This window comes from Sebastes umbrosus, chromosome 7 (genome assembly GCF_015220745.1).
Source record: "Sebastes umbrosus isolate fSebUmb1 chromosome 7, fSebUmb1.pri, whole genome shotgun sequence".
Lineage (NCBI taxonomy): Eukaryota > Metazoa > Chordata > Actinopteri > Perciformes > Sebastidae > Sebastes > Sebastes umbrosus.
Genome location: NC_051275.1, coordinates 20,740,489 through 20,760,956, shown reverse-complemented (window position 1 = coordinate 20,760,956; position 20,468 = coordinate 20,740,489). Strand labels below are relative to the sequence as shown.

Here is a 20,468-nt window from a genome sequence, read left to right as displayed (position 1 = left end):
CTTGCAGCAAATCTGACCTGAAATGACCGAAGCAAAAGCATTTTTATTTCAAGATATGAGTGTTATTTTAGAGCTGAAGAGTCTCAAGTAAGGGGACTTTGTAGCCAATGATCAGATGATATAGCAGTCTACTTTAGCACTCAGTGTTTCCAGTGAATAATCAAAATAAATGGTTATTAAAGAGAGAACAGTTTTGGGCCATATCAAATATGAACCTCTGTTTAAAATTACTTTTGTATTAAAAATGTAAATGATCCTTATTAACACACTGGGTGCTTCAGTTTTTCAGCAGTACACTGTGAACAAATAAGTTATAATTTGTGCTTCTGCTTGTAGACCAGAGGGAGGCAGTCATGTATCAAGTTTCATCACTAGTGGGAGAAGTTCAGTGAACAGCGCATAAGACTCTTCATATGAGGGGTGACTGCATGGTGAGTTTTTTTTAATAAGTTTGCACAATTTACTCTGTAATTGATATGATTTTAGTTCAGATCTTTTCAATGGCAACACCTCTCTCAGCATTGGGATATTGTGAAGTATTCTACTTCAACAGCAGGGATATTGTCCTCAGCAAAGAGGTACAATTGATATGGAGTCTGTTTGGTCCTGAAATGGGTGCAAAGTAAGATTACTACCTATTTTAAAAACTATTCAAAAAGTACAAGTAGCCTACATAAAAAGCGACTTTGTTATAATGACAACAGTAAATTGTAATTCGTTTCTTCCACCTCTGCAATTCTCATTGTGTTTTCAGCCACAGCAGGCAGACTCTGTTAGCGACTAGCAGGTGAACATAGTGGAGCATTTAGCAGCTAAAGAGCCAGATATTTTCCTCAGGAGTTGGTAGAGACCAAAAACAGAGCTAAAAGAATAGTGAATATTGGACTTACATTCGCCAGGTGTCCAGAAACACGACTCCATATGAATCATGTTGCTCTGTAACTGCTGGATGTGTAAATAGGCAACTATTAGCTAACAAGTTCACCATGTCAACTCAAAAGGTGATGCAGCCCATAGTCGCGCTAAATGGGGTTTGAATGACACAATAATTAGTCATTTCGTGTGCAATAGGAATGCTTTTCTTGCTTTTGGTGTGTCATCGGTATGCGGTATCTGTATTGACTGCAATATAAGACAAACAGGACTTTCAACATGATACTGGTGTTCGAGACCAGTGTTTGTGTCCCAAAGTGTTGTTGAGTTATTTTGAAGTTACGTTTGTGACGTGTTTTCCGTACTTATGTTACGTTGTTTCCGTAAATATTTGACGTAGTTTACTTACTTATTGTAAGCCCAACTATGATGTTTTTCCTAAACCTAAGTGAGTGGTTTGGTTGCCTATAACTGCGGCCATTACCTTAGTTTTTTTGCGTGGCATAAAAATGACACAAAAAGGCTAAAATGTGTTCTCATGACACGCGGAATGTCCTTGTGTTCACACAGGTGGCCAAACAAAACAGTTATTGCAGGTTTGGAGGAATATGTTGACCAGAAATGTAGATGCTCTACCGCCATTGGTTGGCTGAATTAATGTTTCACTGTTATGCATTCAAGCAGATCTTGGATACATGTGAAGACTCTTAGAAGGACAAGACAGGCGGGGTTAAAACTCACTCTCCTGGTTAGTCAGTGGGGCATTAACGGGCGGGATTAAAAAAAGCATCGTGGAATCAGCAGTCAAGCAGAATTTCAGCCACAGATGAACATGTATTCCTCTGTTGCATTAGGACGAGCCATGTTGACTTGATGCGACGTATTTGGCACAAAACGACATTTGGTATTCAGCCCCTAAATGGATGAATATTGCAACAGAGACCAGAGAGACAGAGGTTTTACTGTAAGGAATGTGAGATGGGGATTTAGTGGCCATGACAGTATATTCATCCATGAAGACTAACCTTCTCTGACAGTCAACTTACACATACAGAATGAACAGTGGCCTATCAAAGGGTGTTACCAGTGCTCCAGTGCGGATGCCTCTGTCACTCTTCTCTACACACAGGGTGTAAAAAATATACTGTTGCTTCAGGCAATGACTCCAGAGGACTTGTCTAAACACTGAGCATGTTTGAATGATTGCTGAGATACTGTATGTCCCACTTCCTGTTTATTTACTTCACTGCCAACTTTGTCACAGTCAAATGGTCAGCAACGCCTGACGCAAATGTTCCTGACAGAACTGTACAAATGTTGAAACTGTTCACTCAATAGATAAGAAAGTGATATACAAGTCTATTCAGCTGTTTTACATTGTGACTCATGAGCGAGTCAACTATTATAAATGATGCATGCATTCTCAATTGAAAGGTCATATGGCTGTTAACCAGTGGTTATTAGTCATGATTGTTAGTCCTACATTGTATGCAGGTTAAAAGCTGGAGTCAACTTTAACTACAGGAACATGAAAACCTCTGAGATAGTCAAAGACACTTTCATGCACAGTTGCATTGCAGAGACATGGCTCACTTCCAGTATCTGTCTTAAGCCAAGTTCACACTACACTACTTTCAAAGTCGTCAGATGGCAGTATTGCTTGGGGCGGCAATAGCTCAGTCCAAAGGGACTTGGCTTGGGAACCGGAGGGTCGTGGGTCAAGTCCCCGCATGGACCAAGTACTGAGTGTGAACTGGTTGCTGGAGAGATGACAGTTTGCCAACCCCCAACTGCCCCCTCGCTCTGACATCTCTCTCATTAACGCATGTATATAAGTCCTGTTTATGCATGAGTGTGTCCTGTATATAACAGAGTGAAAAAATTAATTTCACCTCGGGGATAATAAAATGCCTTTCTTCTACCTCTTCTTCTTCTGTTCACACTACACAGCTTACTTCTTGTAATCAGGAGTCTTTAAGTCGTTGTGGTTTTCACATACATGACTGACCGGAGACAGGGGGTCATACACTACAAGATCTTTCACTGGAGGGATCCCCAATGAGGTCTCCAAACTACGTTTTGTCACGAAAACACAAGTGAGAAAAACACGGTAAATGACGTGATACCATACGTAAGACACATTGCTGATGTTGTCGTTGATACATGTGTTCTTATTTTACTATTTGTTCCTCAACAACAACTTTGCCCCGTGTTGCAAATGCTACACATAGAGTAAGTTCATATTGTTACAGGCAACCCCTCCTCCACCAGGTGTCCACTCAACCTGTCGCGCTCTCATTGGCTGACCACGACAGCTCCAGATATTTAGCAAGCTAGATATCTGGAATTTGTCTGCAAGCGTTGGCGAGCCTCTCCGCTCACGTCTTTGAGCAGTTCACACATGACGCTTAACTTCCGATGTGCGAGCGGTGAGCCGATTTGTCTCTGATATGGGGCTTTTGTCGGGCGGAAAATCTGGGCCGAAGTCGTGTAGTGCGAACTAGATATTAGCTGCCAAATGCCATGTCACGAGCAAACACTTGGGAGTATCAATGTCCTGTTGGCATCTAAAAGATGCTTTATATTGCATATGTTGAAGAATGAATCATATTTATAGGAGACGATGCAGAAAAGATTAGACACTAGTAGTTATTTGGATGAATCTTGACTAGACTATTTGCTGAACTTACTACAAGGGGCTCTGAAAAAAAGGCTTGTTCATGCAGGAATTGGTTCAAGGTTGACATTGAATCATTGACTGACGGTGTTATGTGACGGATTGTTTTATTGACTCCAAAATGTGCAACCTTGGGTCTCTGACTGCTCTCTATTGATATTGTCAATGTCTGGCTCTGTGTCCAGAGGGCCTCAGACTTTTTGTATTGACTGTTGTCAATACAAGATGACAACAGTCATCTTGTATTATATCTTTTTAGTGATCTGTAGTTCTGATTTGTCTAGAGGATTTGGGGTTTTCTGTTCTGATCCTTGTGTCATTCATTCGTTTAGTTATGTTTGATTTTACTTCCTTTCTTTGTGTGTTTTCCCACTTTTGTGATTATCTTCACCTGCCCTCAATTACTCACCTGCCTCTGATTGTGCCATTAGTCCTCCCTGTTTATATACTCACTTGCTTTCCCTGTTCCCCGGCCAGATTGTGTTTGTTCATCCCCATGTGTACGTCGCCTTCATGCTCTCCTGGTTTTTAGTTGTTTTTTGGTATTTGGACTGATTTGGTCTGTGTCTGCTACTGAGTCTCTGTTGCAGCTTTTTCACTGACAGTTTTTAGTTATATGTTCTGCCGGACTGTAGCCTGGAAAGAAAGACTAAATAAAAAATAAAGAAAAACAAAGATTACTCTAGTGCTGTGCTTAGCCTCCTAAATAACTTAAGCACATAGTATGTCTGCATGCTCCCCTACTATAAATCTGTTTAGCTTAATTAGCAGTGATTTAACAGGCTAATGACATGTGGGAGCCAAAAGGTGAATAGAAATGCAAACTAAAATTTGAAAAATTAAGAAACTAGTAGTAATTACTAACATACTGTTCATACTAAGTATAGTTAGTGTGCAATTTTGATTACAGCCTTTATCCTGTGACCTGGATGCATTTTTATTCATTCAAATATAATTTCTAAAATAATAACCAGCATAGCAATGACGATCTTTAATCAGTTCTCCCAAACAAATGTCACCTACTACACATACACACATTTGTGCAAACACACACCCTTTCCATGTGGCTCGCAGGACAGATGGTGGCGCTGGGTGATGCTAGAGGCCAAAAGGACAGCTCTAAGCAGCTACACACACACACACACACACACGCACACGCACACACACACACACACGCACACAAAGGACGATGTCATACATATCATAGTTTACACATGTATGCACAAATGTTCAATATGGGGCAACAGACACAACCGGACAAACACACACACTGAAACACACTCTCTCTCCGTTTCTTTCCCTGGTCACACAGTTGAGCTGATGTTTCATTTATTTGTTCAATGACTCGGTCGGTCGCTGTTTGTCAAAAAGAATTTCCATTTTAAATGAGAGCGTTGTTCACCCAGCATGTCCACTGTGTGTGTGTGTGTGCATGGCTGCGGTCATATGAACATGCACTACATATATTCTCTGTTTGCAGCTGTTATCTCACACTGCAGAAAAAACTTCTTTTATCATTGATGCCCTCAATGTGTTGTGTTTGTGTGTGTGTGGCTGCGCTGTGAATGTTGCTCAGGTATGCATGCATAATAGAAACCTCACTGTATGTTTGTTTTTCTGCAGGATGTGTTGTTGTTGGTGTCAGCCAGATAGAGAGAGAGAGAGATGGAGAGAGTGTGTGTGTGTGTGTGTGTGTGTGCGTGTGTGTGTGTGTGTGTGTGTGTATTTTCCACATGTGCATGAATATGAGCAAATATGAATGTATTGTGTGTGTATTATTCATGTGGCATGGTTATGAATGGTGTTCACATGTCCTGAGAGCTTTCCACTCCTGGAGCCTGCATGGCCACTCTGTTCTCGAAGCTTCTCTTAGCGAGGGAGGGGTGAAAAAAGTGAGAGGATGGCGGGGTGGAGAGGGGGTGATGGAATATGGGGGGGAAGGATTGAGTGGGAAACAGACGCAGAAAAGGACAAATATAGAGAGGATGGGAGCAGAGTGGGAGAGACGGGGAGTTGAGGAGGAGGAGGAGGAGGGAAGAGGGATGCTGCATTTTAGTGATAGCACAGACTGAGACTGCAGGAGCAGACAGAGGGATGGAGGGAAATTAAGAGAGAGGAGAGCAGCATTGTCAGAGAGAGCACGACATGGATTCCCATACAGGTAAAATATCAAATAGCAACAAACTAATTATGAAACATACATTGAATATTATTGACTAATTACAGCCTGGGAGAGGCCCGGCCCGTTTCTTCCATGACAGCTGCATCAAAGATTTCCTCGATGTCATAGAAGAGCAGTCAACTTGCCAAAGCATCCATAAATCCATGCACCCATGCACACGTCCATCTTTCTCCCCATCTAACCCTCCACCCATCCATGTGCTTCCATCCACTCATCCATGCTCTTCTTTCCTTAATTCGTCCAAAGCTCCTCCTCTCACTTCGCTCCATATCCATCTTACAATCATCTTCCCATTCCACCCACACAAAAACTCCCCCACTCCTCTTCTTCATCCTTCCCCTGCCTCCTCCCTCTATCTCCCCTGCTGCCTCTTCCACAGATCCTGAGGGCATCTCTTTTTATTATCTTCATCTCCACATATCCTTCTTCTCCAATCCGTCTCTCTGCTGGCAGCATTTACCACTGCTTTAAGTTTTTATTTCTTGTCCAGACTGTGACAAACATGTACTTGAAAAACAAGCAGAAGGGGGTAAAGAGAGGAAACTTGCATCTCTGACCACAGCAAGACACTTCTGGTGCCAGAAGAGGAGAGAAGAAACCACCTGTGATCAAACTATTAGCAGCAAGGGAGGGAAACAGACATTTAAAGGCAGACTCCTGTTGGGGGGGAAAGTGTGTCTCTCTCTTTCATTTTTCATATTCATTCTCTCTGCTTGACTGTCTATCCACAGGCTGTCCTTCCATCCGTCTCAACAGGATGCAGAGGTGTAACTGGGACGAAGAGAAATGCTGAACGGATCCTGACGTGTTGTTATTAGAGAGAGGAGGAAAAAAACAGAGGAGCGTTTGCAAGCTTCTGGAAGGAAAAGGGAGGAGAGAGCAGGATGAGTCAGAGCACAGCAGCGTGTATTCTGCATGCAAGAGGAGAGGCAGAGGGAGATAGAGGAACAATGAGAGAGATATAGGGGAGACATCAGAGAGGACTTGACCAGAATTGAGCAGCCATTGGACAGAAGAAGAACAGTATGAGACAGTATAGCAGGCGGTGAGTGAGATATAGGCCAAGTGAATCAGCTTGCCAGAGGGAGAGGAAGGCAAGAAAAGGGTGAGTTTAGAAAGTGGAGGGTTTGATATGACTGAAGAGGGTTGAAGGAAGGTTGATTGAAGGTCTGCTGCAGGGTGGACAGAAAACAGCGAAGGACAGGCTTAATGAAAAACTACGTGAGCAGCTCCAGGGGAAAAAGTCCTGAGTGACTGTGGCTTGCTCCGGGGAGGGGACATTACTGAGATCTTCATATGGCAGGACAAGCTTCAGGAAGGTTGACCATCAAAAATGAAGATAGAGTAGAGAGGTTAAAAAAGAGCAGATGAGAGCATCATTGAAGAGCATCCAAGCAGAGAGCTAAAAAGGAACAGACCAGACAACATGTCATCCAACGCACAACGGCGGAGACGTGGAAACTTTAACTGTGACAGCAACACAGCAAGCGGTTCCTGTTAAATATTGATGCTGACAGGCCACTCTGGGAAGAGCTCGCTCCTTGCACCGCAGAGGGGGACACAGAGGGAAGAACCACAGTTGCTCTTTTTTTTATTCTAAGGGATTTTTACACCAGAACAGACGAGCTGTTAAGTGTGGCAGATGACAGCCGAGTGGGGTTCAAATGTTACTACAAATTTAAACAGGACATAAAAGTAGCAGAGAGGTGGTTCCCTGGAGTCTGAGCAAGTTCTTGGAAGAGTGGAATATCTACAGAGACCCTCATCTTGTGTGGGAACAGCAAGGCAATGAACATTTGAGAGATCACTGGGACCACATCAGGACCAGAACAATTTCTTCTTTTCTACGAGAACAAGAACCAGCTCTGCCGATGACTACAGATTTATATTTTTGGATTGACATGCCCCACCTGCTTTGACAGGCACTCTGGGGGTACATCACTGCCAGATGAGAGAAGCCAAACACTGCTGAAGCATTCACAAGTGTTTCCTATTTTTATTTTGTCCCAGACTGATTGGAACTGTCTCTGAAAATGGCCTCATTACAGAGATTTGGCCAGAGGAGGATTGCTGTCGTGGCTTGAGGAAATATAAGTGAGGAAATGCTTTGATGTGCATCAACACGCAGGATCCTTTAATTGGAAGCTGGACTTCGTTTTTGTCTCCGTGACTACATAAGGACGATTCTCCAGCTTAACTGAATCAAAATTAAGATAGAGACTTCCTTGTCCGACCTGAATCCCCAATTCCTCAAAACATCATGACAGTAACGTAGGAAGACACAACGCCACCGTCTCCATTCAGCTGCGGATAGACCAGCTGCATGTTTATGTGTGGCTGCGCGGGGGTTTAAGGACTGTCGAGGAGCTCAGCTGTGTTTGTGCGTATGTTTGTGTGAGTGTAGAGGTGTGTGTGTGTGTGTGTGTGTGAGCCCAGCTCTGTCTGTCTGAGCGCATTTTCAAAGCATCGCCCGGAGCTGTGTGAGCGTGTGTTTGTGTGTGTGTGTCGCCTGGATTCTCCCCACCAGCGACAGAGCTGGACCTGAACAGCAGTGGTGAGAGGGGGGACAGGGAGGGGGAGGAGGAGGAGAAGAAGAGGGAGGTGAAAGAAACCAGCAGGACGGAGGAGACGCAAAAACTGACAACATGCTCGGATAAAGAGAAGAAAGAAGGGAGTTTTTGGCTGCCCCCCTGGTGCAATGTCTGGTGAGTGCACGTTTCTACATGTATGGTACGCTGTCATGGCTGTCATGTGTGTCAGTGTCTGTGCTTGTGTGTGAGTGTGTATCCACCAGTGAGCATCATATTTCCTCAGGAGGTTGGCCAAGGTCAAAGGTGAAAGGTCAATTAGATGACTCAGGGTTCAGGAGTATTAAGATAGTTCACGCTATTTGATACAGGTCATGTGATCTCCATTGAGTCACATGATATGGTGGCCAGTGGGTCACGTGACAACCAGTCTGGCACCTGAATGGAAACCAGTGGGCATCTTCCAGTTCTGAAAAGTGAAGCCAATGTGGAAGTGCCTTAAACTTGTATTCTTTCTAATAGCCAGCAGGGGGCGACTCCTCTGGTTGCTAAAAAAAGTCTGATTGTATAGAAGTCTATGAGATAATGAGCCTACTTCTCACTTGATTTATTACCTCAGTAAACATTGTAAACATGAGTTTATGGTCTCAATGGCTAGTTTCAAGTCTTCTTCAATACAGCATGATGTTCATTTAGTAAATTATGGTCCCATTTAGAGTCCAATAGACCATAAAGCAGGGTATGCTTTAGGGCGTAGCTACCTTGGCGGACAGGTCGCTATGACGGCGTTGTTCGTTCTGGGAGTTGTCCATGTTTTTGTCTTACAACTTAAACCCTTCCACAGTGTGTTTTCACTTCATGAAAGTTAATTATAACCTTTTTGGTCGCCTGAAAATTCACATTATTCAGCGTTTGGTTGTACTTAGCTACACCCTCTCGTGTCACTTCTGGTTGCAAAAAACCAAGATGGCAACGGCCAAAATTTCAAACTCGAGGCTTCAAAACGATAATCCACAAACCAATGGGGGACGTCGCGGTGACTACGTCCACTTCTTATACAGTCTATGATGGAAACTGAACCAACCGCATAAACTTGTATTTTTTTACGCCAAGAACACAGTATAGGCAGGCCTTGTTTTTCAACCACTGTGCCGTGAGAGATTATCAGGTGTGCCATGGGAAATTATCCAATTTGACTTAATTGGTCCAGAAAATGTTTAAGTTGCGACTTTGATGACGAAGACCACGAAGGTGTCTGAGAGAGCTCTCGAAATTACCTAGCTGTAGACGTCAAAACAAGTCACAAAAGCCTCGCACTGTGACAGAGACATTAATATGTTTTATAATGTTAATATGTTTCCTGTTTTATCTTAAGTCACTCTCCTCTTGTGTAAATGTCTAGTATTACTTCCTGTCTTTGTGTGTTTTCCCGCCTTTTTGATTGTCTGTGCTGCCCTGATCAGTTTCACCTGTCCCTGATTAGTGCACTCACCTCACCTCCTGCTCACCTGTTCTCACTTCCCCAGTTAGTCAGTCACTATTTATAGGCTACCAACTCAGTTCCTTGGTTCTTTGGAAGTTTGTCTTTCGTCACTGTTGGAGTTTGTTTTGCCTGTTAGCAGCCCGTTTATTGGACTCTGACTGTAGCCTTTTGTTAATTAATTGAACTGCACCAGACTGCCTGTCGTTGTCTCTGTTTGCATCCTCCCTACCTGTTCTGCTCTCCAACATGTGATCAATTCTCACGAAAGACCTCTTTTTAGGCATGTACCAATATAAACTGCTGGTCGTTAAATCACTATAATATCAGCTACATCGGAGGATTTCCTTACCAGAGAACACCTCTTCTGCTAAAAGAAACTGTTGTATGGAACTTGTTAACATATGGCCAAATAATATTTGTGAAAATTAACTTTCTCCCAACACGCTGAAATCAGAGAGATGATATATGGGCACCTTGTCCTCTATTGTCTCTGGATGATAGGGAGGAAGGCGTTTGCTTATTGTGAATTGTTGGCCCAGCAAAATCTGCTTGGTTCTTGTGGTCGTGTGAGAAATTTACTTGACATCACAGCAGTGAATGCATCACATGTTGCAGGGCAATGCCATGACTTTCTTGTTGTTTTGCAAGAGTTTTACAGCTGAGAACCTCTCAACGCTTCCTGGATCGATCTAGTTTATTGAGCATGTCTAAAAAAAGTATTTAGTGTTAAAAATGTCATCTATATTACTCTGATTATCTTATCGAAAGCATGCACAGTATTTCTAGAATTCAAACAGAACCAAACACACGTACTTTCTCACACTTTCCCCTTCACACTGATGCACTATCGCTCGTCTCTTGCTGTCATGAATACAGCACATATATGGAGTCACACTGGCTTACAGTAACACACTCATCCTCGCTTTCCCCCTCTCTAGTTCTTCCTCACACACACACACACACACGCACACACTATAAAAACACACATGCACAAACGCAGAGGAAGCGGGGCCGTGTCTGAGGAGAAGTGACAGTCGCTTCATGGCTGCTGGCCTCGTATTCTAGCAGCGCTGGCCTGCCGAACTCGTAATGGGGTTGTGGAGCGCTCGTCTCTAGTGTCATACGGATCTGGTTCCCACACCATCACTCTGTGCATCAGCTCGGTGTGTGTGTGGGTGTGTGTGTGTGTGTGAGAGAGAGACAGATACAGCTAGAGACAGAAACAATAGACTTTATGAATGTATGTAAAGCTTCATAAAATGACGTATTGCTCACCATGCAAAGGTATATCTTTTAGCAACAAACAGCTCAGTTGGGGCCCACACAATCTCTCTTCGTGTGTGTATGTGTTAGTGTGTCATTGATCTCTGCAAAGACTGAACAGTGTGTCCGTATTGTAGCAACCAAAGAAGCTGTAAAACCATTGATTGAGACTTTCTGTGGAGTCAATAACACTACTAATCACAGACTCCAATCAATAGCTGCAATTTCTCCTTTCCCTGATACACTACTGGATAGACGAGGTACAGAGAACCACTTTGAACTCAATTTGTTTATATTGTATTTGACATTAGTGGTATTTTTGCCTTGCTTGCCAATAGTCAAATACCTTGGAGGGTTTAAGGGTTATAAAGGTCAGGTTTCCTCATTATGAGATGTCAATGTAAAGAGTATACAATGAGATGAAAGAGCCATCTGTTCTCAAATCATTACAATCAGAGAACCCAGGTTTCATAATGGTTTCTTTTAACACAAGCTCAGCTTTCGTAGAGCTCACTCTACAACGAACGTCATTTCTGGTTATGTTAATGTGTCTTGGGTCCCAATGGCAGCTGAGACAGACAGAGATGTGAGATAGATTACCTTTATTTGGAAGTATTGGAAATGAAATGAGGTTAGAGAGGGGGAGGATGACATGCACTCAAACCTGGAATATTGTGATTACATGGTCAGCATCTTAAACCCCTATAGGCCCCAGGACACCCAATGACAGATTGGGAACATGAGATCTTAGCAGAAAAAACAGCTGAGTTTGGAGAAAAGTCCAGAAGAAGACGAAGATAAAAATTCCAAAATGTATTCATTCCAACTATAAAGCGAGGAATCTCTGTCTGCATGTATGGGGGTGTGTCCTTCTCATTTCCAAGAACCATTCATCCGATCTACTTCACACTTGGTGGGTGTATTGCTGGGTAACCAAGGGAGTGCTTTGTTGAATTTGGTGCAATTTGGGCAAGCGTTCTGAAAAACCACACGCTCCTAACGGGCAAGCGTTTCGAACAACCACGCCCTCCTAATGGGCAAGCATTCCGAATGACCACACGTTCCTAACAGGCAAGCGCTCGGAACTGCCACGCGCTCCTAATGGCCATGTACTCCCAGCGGGCAAGCGTTCTGAATGGCCACGTGCTCCTAACAGGCACACCGCCCGACAGTGCTGCAAGCATGGGCAATCGTTCCGATCGACAACACACTCCTAAGAAACAGAGTCTCTGTCTGTATGTCTATTTCTCGACAACCGTTTGTCCGATCGACTTCACCCTACGCACCTGCCAGCTGTATTGCTGAGGACCCAAGGAAGTGCAGTGTCCAGTGTGAAGTTGTCTGAATGAGTGGTTCTCGAGAAAGCTGGAAGCAGCACTACCGGAGGCCAAGCAATCGGCAATTTTATTTTTTTCCAACTATGTTTCATCTGGCTGGTGAACAGCTGCCAGCCATCTGCCAGAGGTGACGTGCTGGTGGCTGTGGGAAACAAAATTTAATTTTCTGTTATCAAAACTTCCATCAACCCTGCTGTGATTATGACTATGATAGTTGGGTAGATATAAAGCACTGAGTTGAACCAATGTGACTCAGTCTTTTCACATCCAGATGTAGCAGCGTAATTTAACAATCTACCACGTTTGAGGGGTCTGATTTTTATTTCATGTTAAATCATTCCACGATAATGAAAGATTACAGTCATCCGCCTGTGTATTAAATATCCTAAAATCATTCGTATCCGATGTGAGTATAAAGACTATGAAGTAGACCTAACTCTATGCATTGTCAGTAGCTCATTAACAGCATTGGAGTCAGTGCCAGTCAGTTCTAGTAAAACAAAACTTTAAGGACATTCAGTACTGGATCTACTCTCACTGTCGTAACTAGGTTCACACAAGTGTATATATAGTGTTTATACTGTATATTCGCTCTTGTGAGAAAGACAGAGCGTGCAAAAGTGTGAGGATGTAGAGAAAAACATGAGATGAGAGCATGTGTATGATAAATGTAAATACGGTATAATCCTCTATTACAAAATGGATGAAGTATGTATGCAGATTAAAAGTAAAAATTAGAGTACAAAGAGACAAGAGGACTCAACTGCGCGAATAACAATATCACTTGGTCTTGACTTGGTATCAACCCCTCAAAGTCTTGGTCTTGTCTTGGTTTCGATAAACTCTGGTCTTGGTCATAACTTGGTCTGGGTTCAGGTGGTCTTGACTACAACTGGTAATTACAGGATGTGGATACAGTCTAGTCTACCTTTTGCGAACGTTTCAGACAAAGATCAGAACAAGACCATTAGAGCATCACGCAGGGAAAAGTTGCTGCTATTTGACATTTCACGAAATACCCAAATGCACACATACACACACCAATTTATTTTATCTCTTCTCAATCTTTTCTTCCATCCTCTATCTCCAAAAATCTCATTCCTTTTTCAATGTCCTTTCTTTCTTCAATCCCGTATTTACCTCCTTGGTTTAGACTGGATCTCTTACTACAATTATTTGCAATGGGACAATTAAGCTGATGGTTTAGATGCTAACGTTAGATGGGGCAAAACAATGCAGAACTTTGGCAAGTCTACCTCTAATTATGTCTGCATTTGTCTGGCTGCTGATTACTCGGTTGGTCTGTGCGTCTATCTGTTTAACTGTCTGTCGCTGCTCGTCCTCTATCTGTCTTATCATACATTTGAGCTCATCTATCTTTCGATCTATCTATCTACACACACAGCTATTTGGACTATACTCAGAAATATGAAGGGTGGTGGGAACACTTATCCAATTGAAGTCGTTATCTAAAATGTCTTATCATGGCTACAGGCGGAAATATTTATATCAGTCCCTCCACAAATCTGCAATCTTGTGATTTAACCAAGCCCCACATTATTTGTAGAAGATTGCAATTTTGTCCCAAAAAAATTAAATAATTCATACCCCTGGTGATGAGCCCATGTCAGATCAAATCTAACCTCCACTGACTTTCTTCCCCCTGAGGTCAGTCAGTTCTTACACGCCCAGGGGTTGCATTAACCTCCAAACAGCTCCATCCATTGAAATCGTACTAATAAAACCTTAAAATCAAACATTTTGTTTGTGAAGCTTGTTGAGAGCGTTGCACAGCCTCAGAGGAAGCACTATGTGTGCCATGGAAGGGCAAAATAGTCCTTCAAGAACATTAAACCTCCTGGTTATGTCTGGTTAGTGGTTACCAGCTATTTCAGAAACAACTGCTCACATTTATCAAAATGAAACTTTCTAAAACAAAACTTTTAAAGATAATATTTTACTGACTTATTCCAGTAGGCTAAATCAATCTATTTTTTCCATGTGTAACATCACAGGCTCTTATTTCCATTCTAGATGTTTCCATGAGATTACCCCGGTATTGAATGTAACCTCTCAGACTCCCCGATTAATGCACACTGCACTGCAGATGGACCATCCGTAGGGAATTCTTATCACACCCTATAGAAATGAACTTGACAGCGAAATAAGCAGAGCAGCTATCTGCACCAATAATGATGAATATTATGCATGAGTTTCATGGGGCAGACTGCCTTGCATTGCTCATTCAGCGGGGAAGCCGTTGGTGATCTCCCAATCCCCCAGTGCGACCCGTTCTCACTCCCAACTCATCAAATATACCGACGCTTGGCCCTCGGCGCCTGATACCGACGCACCGAGGCACCCGCACCGGGCTTTCAACTAACTCTAATGTAAACCCATCCGCGTCAGTATTAAGCCTTGGTTATACAGTATACAGTTACAGTTTTGATTTGCGCTTGCAAAACAATGACTTGGTGGATAAAATGGGAGAGACTCTAACAAGTGGCCAGCTGTTTTCTCCCACAGCTCCAGAGAGTGGAAGTATAACCACAGTTTGATTTGCATTTTACAGTTTACAATCTTTAATACTGTATTAAATCACACCTTAATTACAACACTGCCCTCTTATCTGTCAACACTTGGACAGGTAAACGAAGGTGAAAACATCTGGATGTTCATTATGTATTTTCTTTTCTCCATACCTTCACGCTTGGCTACACTTTGTGTCTCCATGTTCTTCTCATTTTTTCTCTTCTGTGAGCTTTAAGGCTCTGAGTTTTGAGGTGTTCCATGCATTCCCTCTAATTGGGTTGGAAATAATCACGTTACACAGTTGAATGGCTAAGCTGCATCAAAAGATAGTGCTATGTCCCTGTCCTTATTCTACACACACACACACACACCCCTGGGCTGACAGAGCAGCTGCTGGATGTTGAAATGTTTGCCCAGCGCACCAACAGAATGAAAAGATAAAACAACAAGTGGAGATCAGAGTAAAGCAAATATAAAAGAAGAGGAGGCAGGAGAAGACACACTTACCAGAATTCATCTTTTTTTGTGATTACGTCTACAGTATGTGCGTGACAAAGAGTTATCCAGGGAGCGGTTTAGATTGTCCATAAAACAGTGTATTTTCCATTATCTATATCTGTCTGTGCTTTTATTGAAGGGATGTGAATTAGCCGACTAGTGGAGCTAACTGTGAACAGTTTAGTGTAGTGGAAATCTCACATTCTGCGTAAAGCCCGGAAGTCATTCTCATTTTAGCACACACAGAGATATAAATACACACACTCACACTGTCCTCATCCTAACCTCTCTTTTTCTCTGCGCTCCCAAACTGTCTCAGAGGACTGCAGATAATTCCCTCATCAGCATCCAACCTCTTTCATTTTTAACAGACACCATTGATCCCACATTTTTAACACCAGCTTAAAGCGAGACACCTCAGGCAAAACATCATTTTTCATGCACTGGTCAATTTTGATTGATTGCTTTTGGGCTATTTTGCTTCAATAACACGTCTTCTTTCAGAAGTAGTGGAAAAAAACATCCAAAAAGAAAAATGTCTTAATGTAAGTAAGCAACTGGGAAAGTTTCAAGATGATCTATTAGTTAACATTTTTTACCGTATTCACCTGCAGTGTCTTGTAAAATGGATGGAATCCTACAATCCATATCATTAAAGGCTGTTTTCTCAAAATGAACGTTTTCTCAGACTCTGAGCCAGAAATCTCCACTTCAGCAGCACTTACATACTACAAACTTTCCAGTGTCATTCCTATCTATATTCTGAAGGTTTTTACAGAGAAGTTTGTTCATATATCATTCATAGCCTAATTCTTAGAACATTTTATTCCTAAGAACATGGTGAAAATAGATTTGTTTTTTATGGCCGTTAAAAGTGTTTTCTGATTTATGGAGTGATAAAAAGAGATATCCAAAATCCCCTCTGTAAAAACCTTTGACTCTAATATGTCAACAAAATGAAACAAGAATTTTGAACCTGACTTTATCCAATGTTCAGATATCTGTTCTGCAAATTAGCACATATTTGATGAGACAATGCCTCATTTGCACATTTAAACATAAAATTTCAGAAAACTTGTAATTACAGCTGTCAAAGTTAACGTGATAATAACGCGTTAATGCAAATTTGTTTTAATGCCAACAATTTCTTTAACGCATTAACGCAATCGATCTCCCGGAGATTGTCGCTGAGTTTTAAAACTAGAGTGAAGATACTGGCATCATTTGAAACTACAAAAGGAAGAACTAAGGAATCTGTTTGTGCAAACCATGTCAAACTAGCTCGTCACGAAGGAGGATAAGTAACGCTCCAAACTTGCGGTAAATTTTGGCGAGGGAAAACTGTCATGGTCCATTTTCAAAGGGGTCCTTTGACCTCTGACCTCCCTTTAAGGTACATTTTGAACAGATAAAAAATTAGTGATTACTTTGCGAATAATCGTGATTAATCATGGACAGTCATGCGATTGACAGCCCTACTTGTAATACAAAAAATAATTGTCTTTTATTCATTTATATTGATGTTCATATGATATCTATTGATCAAAATTGCATCTGAGTTCTAATTAAGAAAATGACGGAGTGAAGGAGTGATAGGTAAAAGTTGAGGATGGTGGGAGAAATATTTGAGGAGGAGAGGAGGTGACTGAAGAAGAAAGATGAGGTGCAAAAGAAGACACAATATATAATCAATTTCTTGATAAGACTACAGGGTGTTGAAGTGAAAGGATGAGTACAAAGGAGGGAAAGAATGAAGAAAACAAGAGGTATGCAGAGAAAGGGGAAAAAAACGAGAAGGGAGAGAAGAAGAACTGAGGACAATGGAAGACACACTTTGTTTTATTTATTAATATCCAATGCCAAAATGCATGCAGGGAAATGTTTGTTACTAAAAAGATGTGTGCATGTGTACGGGAAAGAGAGGGCCAATTTCCAGCTACTCAGTGTCAGAAGTAATTAACCTGTTTCCTTCTCTTCTGCCTCCTATTTCCATTTGCCTCCCCTTCGCCTCTGCCCCCATCACTGTCTCCACAACCAGGCGTCGCGCCCTGTGGTGGTGGGGTTCTGTGATGGTAACCATGGTCCCCGGCAGCCGCTATGTCTGCAGCGCTCATGCAAGAGAGGAGGACGCCACGAACGACCGCGAAGAGCGAATTTTAGCCGTGCTGGGCATCATCGGAACCATCCTCAATCTCCTGGTGGTCATATTTGTCTACATCTACACCTCCGTTACCTGAGGGTTTCTGCGAGAGCTCGAACGAGAGACGTTTGGCACCGTTTCCAGCTTTTCTCCACACTGCTACCCTCCTCTTTAAGTATTTATATACTTAAAGAGGGTGTGATTATTCAGAGTGAGCAGTAAGATGAGAGGGTCATTGGCAGTGTGTTCAGCCATATTTAACTACACCTACAACTATCACTGTTGATCCCTTAAGACACCTCTGCTCTGTGAGCTAAAGACTGCTGCCAATCTCAGAGAAGGAGAAGCACTTCCCCCCAATTTTTAAACTGCTTCTTCCCATTTTCAAAGACAATTTCACACGTCCTCATGTCAAATGACAGTTGACAGCGTGTCCAGTCTGGTAATGGTCACATGTCTCTGTGTTCATAATGACTGGGGGCAAGTGTGTTTGATCTGATGGCGGTCACATTTGACTGTGTTGCATTTTCCACTTTGTCACATGACATGTAAAAGTGTGTCAAGCTCCTTTGTGAGATTTAAGTACTATCACTGCCAGTTTAATATACCTTCGAGTTAACTTGATAAGGAGAGATGTGGTACGCTGCTAAAGCTATTAAAAGGGACCAAAATTGCCAAATGAATTATTTTTAACAGAGGAAGCCATAGGCCGTCTGAGCACCCTTAAATCTACTTGAATTTATACAGATAATCATTCGCACTCGTTGATAAATACCCGTTTCTGTAGTTAGTAGAGTGACTGTAAAAGTTTTACATGGACCTAATGTGTCCACACCTGAGCACACCGGAGGAGAGATTCCTGGCCGTTCTGGGAGTCATCGGTATCATACTCAACCTCCTGTTGCTCATCTTCGTCTATATATACACTGCCGTCTGAACACAGTATCAGCTATGAGATAATCTTTTTGCCACACCTAACAGCACCTGTAACCTTATAGGGTATGTTGTGCAACCACACTTGTATATATTGCACCTATAAGCACACGCTGGTTCACAGCCGATTTGGGGATTATATGATATTCTAGGCAGGTTTCTAGACAGTGATACTCTAATAATAAATTAGATTTATTCACAGACTAATTTATAATAGAAATACACGTTAAGAATTTACCTTTTTATATAAATGTGTGGTGTTTTTGTAGATGTAGTACTCTTTCACATACAGTATGTGCATGATGAGATGTTTACTTAATATAATCTTTATCACACTTTGACCAAAATACCTGATGTGAAGACTGCCATTTCTTACAGTAATTCTGTTTGTTCTACATGCTTATTGATGTTGAAAACACCCAGACATGGAACTGGATGGTGTTGATGTTTCAGCGGCCTGTATGGAAGGTCGGTACTACAGGATAATGCTCTATTTTCTGCTGTCATGTTTCTGTGATTGGATCTGTAAGCCGGGCGCGGAGCAGCATCGGAGAGGGCGAAGCGTGGGACTGAGACAATGTCGCCCAAATCAGGATGGCAACCCGCTGCAGTGCAACACAAAGGAACGTGACAGCGACAAAGGAATCAGGTCGAACCAGCGTGGATTGTCTGAAAAAAGTGGACGTATAACCTCTGCACAAGGCCTCGCCGTCTGTCTCAAAACTCTTAAAGGCTCAAAAAACTCAGGATTGGGTTACAATGTTTCCACTAGAGCTGCATGTCACTATGGATGTGATTTTGGGTCCAAGCACTGTGCCTCTAATGGAGGAGCAAACCTAAACGCAGTTGACACGCGAGCAGCGAGGACTGGCCTGAATCTGCACTTTATCCTCGTCATTCTCTTCTCCACCAACAAGCTGACGCCAGAGAAGACATAGTACGGAGAGGAACCCCCATGAGTCTCCGCTGTCGTTTCACATAGCACAATACTTTTATATATTATACACATGCACGGGCTTCATTTCATACAGGAGGACCTCAGAAACAGTTTGTTTTCCAGCTAATCTGACTGCTCACTTAACAATTTCACAATGTTGGCTTGTGAGATTCAGTGCTGATATTTTGATAATCATTGCATATAAGATTCCTTCTTACATAGTGTACGTATGCCCTTAGTATTAGCATCAGTTTATCATCAAGTGTTTTGTTTGGACAGGTTCGCAAGGAAATCCGAAAGTCACATTCACTACATTGGGAAATGTTTGGTATGAAACTCAACAAATATCTATGGTTCTGGTGGCCACAGTCTATTTTTATAAAGTGTTGAATAGTACAGATAGTATTTCCCATGACGACAGAATGCTGGATGATCAAGTGACTGCAATTTTCCTGCATGAATGATTAGCTTTTACTAAGAAATATTAGTTGCTTTGTTGAGTTCCAAAACAGTCGAGGATGAATCAAAAGGGTACATACTTAAATTACCTGCCTTAGGACGCTCTCATTTTTACCTTCTCACTCACACAAACAGTCAAAAATTCCTTAAAAAACGTTCAGCATATTGTAATTAAAGTGGTCTGAGAGACCCTCCTCTTGGCTCTGTTTCATAGACTGCATATAAGAGGTGGACGTAGTCACTGTGACGTCTAAATGGGACCATAATTTACTAAATGAACATCATGCTGTATTGAAGAAGACTTGAAACTAGCGATTGAGACCATAAACTCATGTTTACAATGTTTACTAAGGTAATAAATCAGGTGAGAAGTAGGGTTATTTTCTCATAGACTTCTATACAATCAGACTTCTTTTTTTGCAACCAGAGGAGTCGCCCCCTGCTGGCGATTAGAAAGAATACCAAGTTTAAGGGACTTCTGCATTGGCTTCACTTTTCAGACCTGGAGGTTGCCCACAGGTCTTTTTTTCAGGCTTTAGAAAATCTAGCCTGTGACGGGAGGCTTATGTCCATCACAAGTCATTTCAGAGAGAAGACGTTCCTATTGGCAAATGCAGATGCACATG

The 20,468-nt window shown here is 42.2% G+C and overlaps 1 long non-coding RNA gene across 3 annotated transcripts; it reads left to right on the top strand.

The window, feature by feature from the left end:
• The first annotated feature begins 349 nt into the window (after positions 1-349).
• LOC119490767 lies at positions 350-18,793 on the top strand. Of its 3 annotated transcripts, none has more exons than XR_005207478.1 (3): positions 350-431; positions 6,464-8,437; positions 17,412-18,793. It is a non-coding gene; the product is annotated as an uncharacterized LOC119490767 (long non-coding RNA). The 3 variants fall into 3 exon arrangements; XR_005207477.1 differs by lacking the exon at positions 350-431 and adding an exon at positions 5,565-5,711; XR_005207476.1 differs by lacking the exon at positions 350-431 and having other exon boundaries at positions 5,561-8,437.
• The last annotated feature ends 1,675 nt before the right edge of the window (positions 18,794-20,468 follow it).